General features: G+C 44.6%; 1 non-coding gene across 1 annotated transcript; it reads left to right on the top strand.

The window, feature by feature from the left end:
- The first annotated feature begins 435 nt into the window (after positions 1-435).
- On the top strand, positions 436-561 carry LOC115063386. The gene has a single exon (XR_003843225.1). It is a non-coding gene; the product is annotated as a small nucleolar RNA SNORA17 (small nucleolar RNA).
- The last annotated feature ends 3,950 nt before the right edge of the window (positions 562-4,511 follow it).

Genomic DNA, 4,511 nt, shown 5'->3' with positions numbered 1-4,511 from the left:
ACATTTTAAAAATATTATAAATGTTTTGCATGCAAGTTTGTGAGGAGATTATGCATATGTTCCTCAAAGGACATAAAGTGATGCTGTATCCTCTGGAATGGAAGATAAACACAGCTGTGGGTCAGCTTGCAGGTGAGAATCAATCCCAGGCCCCCTCAAGAGCACAAATGCTCTTAGGCACTGCACATTCTCTCCAGTCTCATAAATGACTTTTACAAGTGTGTCATCTCCAGTTTGTAAATAAACTCAATGTAATGCACCTTATATTCCTGAAAGAGATTTGCTTGTTAGTAAACTCAGTCTAGAATGTATGTGGAAAGTTAAAGGACAGCATAAATAAGAAAATCTGAGGCCTAGAAATTTCGTATTATATTTTCTGACTTTATTATTCTCCTCTGTTGTATAAAATTAGAGTAATTCAGATTATTATGTCCTTCAGCCTCCTAGAGGATTATTCTTTCTGTGTCACATGTGTACCAACAGGTGGCAGAGAATAAAGAGGCTATGTCTCTGGTCAGGCTTTTGACCTGTGTACATCTGAATGATTAGTAGCATAGCATCCCTGGAAACAGCAAACCAGAGAAGACAACCAGACTGGAGCCAGGAAAGCCCAGTCTCCCAGGACAGAGCAACAGATAATAGAAGAATGGCACTGAGGACCAAGGTCACTGGGCATTCCTGGGCAACGTGCAAGGGGCTCTCAAGGAGAGAGCCCAAGACACCACCAGACTGGCGCCATGGGGTCTGGACAAGAAGCTAGTCTGAGATGACCACCAGTCTATCACCAGGCAGGCCTGGGAAAAAGACCATACCTCAGATGATCCCTGCCTGGAACCAGAACTGAAGAGGTCTGCAACCCTATAGGTGGAACAACAATATGAACTAACCAGTACCTCCAGAGCTCATGTCTCTAGCTGCATATGTAGCAGAAGATGGCCTAGTCAGCCATCATTGGGAAGAGAGGCCCCTTGGTCTTGCAAACTTTATATGCCCCAGTACAGGGGAAGGCCAGGGCCAAGAAGTGGGAGTGGGCGGGTAGGGGAGCAGGATGGGGGGGGGGGAGGGTATAGGGAACTTTCGGGATAGCATTTGAAATGTAAATAAATAAAATAAAATAAATGAGGTTTCTCACCTGGAAGCAGCAATATCTGGAAGTCAGGTAAGAAAACACACAGGCAGCATTTTTGGGTACAGTCTCACAGGCAACCCCATGCTCAAACAACTTGCACTTTCTCTCTTCTCTCTCTTCTCTCTTCTCTGTTCTCCACTTTTCTCTCTCTCTCCCTACCTCCCTCCATGTCTCTCTCCTCCTCTCTCCTCTTTCCTCTCTCCTCTCTCTTCTCTCTCCTCCTCTCTATCCTCTGCTCTCCTCTCTCTCCCCTTCTCTCTCCTATCTCTATCTCTCCCCTCTCTTTCTCTCTCCTCTCTCCACTCTCTCCCCTCTCTCCTCTCTCTCTCCATTCTCTCTTCTATCTCTCTCCTCTCTCTATCTCTCTCCTCTCTTTCTCTCTCCTCTCTCTACCCTTTCTCCCCTTTCTCCTCTCTTCTCTCTTGCCTCTCTCCTCTCTTTCCCCTCTTTCCTCATCTCTCTCTATACTCTCTCAATGTCTCTCTCCTCTCTCTCCCCTCTTTCCCTTCTCTCTTCCCTCTCTACTCTCTCTTTCTCTCTTCCCTTCCCTCTCTCCTTTCTCTCCCCCTCTCTCCCCTCTCTAATCTCTCTACTCTCTTTCTCTCTCCCCCCCTCTGTCTTCCACCACTCAGCTTGAGGCTCCTGTACACACTCTCCTATGTAGTTTCCTTTTCTCCCACTCCTGCACTCATGAAAATAGAAGAGTGGGCCCTGCCCTCGTCATCTGCAGCACTCAGGACAGAAGACACTGCAACTTGCCTAAAGCTGGCCCTGATGGCAGGAGGCAGAAAAGCTGGACCTTAGGTGCCTAGTCATGAGAAAGCTGGCTCTGCTACTTCTCTGCCATGGGGAAGGGAGAGATGTATCCCCTCACCTCATGCCACCTACAGCAGGCAGGAAATCTGGCCCAAAGAACATCAGAGTGGGAGATCTAGCTCTGTCCCTTACCAGCTGCAGCGTTCCAGAGAGCAGACTTTGTACCTCACCTGGACAGCATAGTAGAGCTAACCATAGATGTGAGGGTAGTAATTGAGCTAGCCTTGTGGGAATGAGTGTGGAAGAACTGACCCTGCCGCTTTTCTCCTGTGCAGTGGGAGTGAGGGAGAAATCACATCATCTCCCTGTTGCCCTTGTTTCTCACAGAGGACACTGGAGAGTTGACCTCGGTGGAGTCATGAGACCAGGAGTGCCACCCAGATCCTTATCTGCCACAGCTCTTGGGAAGGCAGCTCCTGCATCTCACCTGGACAACACAAATACAGCTGGCCCTGGATCTTCAGGTTGAGGTGGGCCTGTTCCAATGGCAAGAGCACAGCAGAATTGGCCTTGCCTCTTCTCTGTTAAGCAATGGAGTGGGCAAGGGAGAGACATGCTCCTATCCTACCTCATCACTCCCCATCTGTGGGAGGAAGGAGAACTGGTCTTGAGGTCATGAGAGAAGAAAAACAGGTCATGTCTATCACCAGCTACAACCTTAGGAAGAGTTGGCTTTGCACTTCACCTGGACATCAAGATAGAGCTAGCACTGATTGTGGAGGTTGCTGGTGAGCCTACAACAAGGACATGATAATGGAACAGAAGAACTGGCCAGATAAGATAACCTCAGGCCTAGGTTCAGGGTTTTAAAGTGGCCCTCCAAAACATCTACCCCATCAATGACTTTGCATGTCCTACAAATTGAAAACTACAGGAACTCCATGACACAGGACAACAACAGGGTATCCAATAGGAGGTTCCAGTATTGATAGAGTAACAGAAGTGAGAAACCTCTTGTACCAGGCCAATAAGTCATTGCAATGAACATTGCAGGCAAAGAAGTATAGACAACAGTACTTGATGTGTTATACACTCTGACACATTGGAGCTTCCATGAAATGTTATTTTCCTGGGCTTGAGGAGGGGATTGCTGCAAAGTGGAGGGAGGAAGTTAAGAAGGAAAGGAAACATGAAATTGGGATGCATGATGTAAAATCCTAAAAAAGCAAAACTATAAATAAAATTTAGCTTGATGGGAGGGGGTACACAGATAGGTGGATAGATGAAATGGTATATCATAAAGATACAGGAAATAGATCTTACACACACACAATTTCTCAAAACACAAGGAAATAGTGTATAGATCTCTATTATTATGTTGGTGTTTTGTGTGTATCAAAACCTATGCTCCTGATATAAAACCTTCAATAATAAAACTTCTGAAAGCATCTTTAAGAAAACTCTTTATTCTCTATGATTTCATAAAGGCAAATCAGAATTCCACTTTATGTAGTGAAATTAAAAATCATGTGAGTGTGGTTTAATTATGTTTGAATTTTGTAAACAGTGATGTGAGCATAAGAGCCAGAATAATCCTGTGTGAGTTGCTGCACACAGCTGGCAACATCACAGCCTGCTGCTGGAATTTCAGGAAAGAGTAAAGCATGCTGGCTAGGTAGCCTTCTCTTTCCCTCACACCTGATCTCTAGCCATTCTTAGAAAACTAAAAACTAAGGATCCTTTCCACTGTCAGTTTCTCTAGGTAATATTTCTATTCCCCCTAAATACTCACAATTATAAACAGTTATTTTTTATTTAAAAATGTGTCCTTGCAGAGTCGTCAAAGATTTCTAGTGTTCTTTATGAGTCCTGGCTGAGGTTACAACTTCCCAAAGGGAAAGACTGTGTCCTCTGTTAAGGCAGAAAAGATATTCGGTACTCTAGATTGCTGAAGTTGAAGAGAAAGAAAGATAGGGTACAAAGAGAACAATTTAGCTTCATCTAGCAAGTTAAATTACTCTTCCTGATGTTTTCTAAAAGTCCTGTGATGTCTGAGATACAGTTTCAGTAGGTCACTCATGAGGAGAAGTAGCTGGGGCAGCCCAGCCACTCACTTCTGCTTCCAAGAGGGTTAATGCTAAGACTTGTATCACTATGAAAGGAGAGTCTTTATACTGTAGACAGTAATAGAGTGCCATATCTTCAGACTCCAGGCTGCCCATGGTGAGAGAATAATCTGCCCCAGATACAATGTCACTGAACCTTGATGGGACCCCATCTGCCAAGCTGGTTACAAGATAGATCTGGCATTTAGGAGATTTCACTGGTTTCTCCTGGAACCATTTAAATAATTGCTAATGCCCTGACTTTCCCTGCAAGTAATAGTGACACTGTCTTTCACAGATGCAGACAAGAAGGACAGAGACTGGGTCATCTGGATGTCACATTTGGTACCTAGGAGTAGAGACATATCAAATATGCACATGGTTCAGCATGATAAAACAGGATATTTCTCAAATGCCAGTCAACACTAATCACGTTGTAACTGTGAAATTCCCATTTAAGTTTATTTTTACCAGAAACCAGAGCAATAATAACCCAAGAAACTGAGCAGGAGCCCTTATGT

Source organism: Mus pahari, unplaced genomic scaffold (assembly GCF_900095145.1).
Source record: "Mus pahari unplaced genomic scaffold, PAHARI_EIJ_v1.1 scaffold_11245_1, whole genome shotgun sequence".
NCBI lineage: Eukaryota > Metazoa > Chordata > Mammalia > Rodentia > Muridae > Mus > Mus pahari.
Note: the sequence above shows the minus strand (reverse complement) of the source record. Positions and strands in the feature narration are given on the sequence as shown.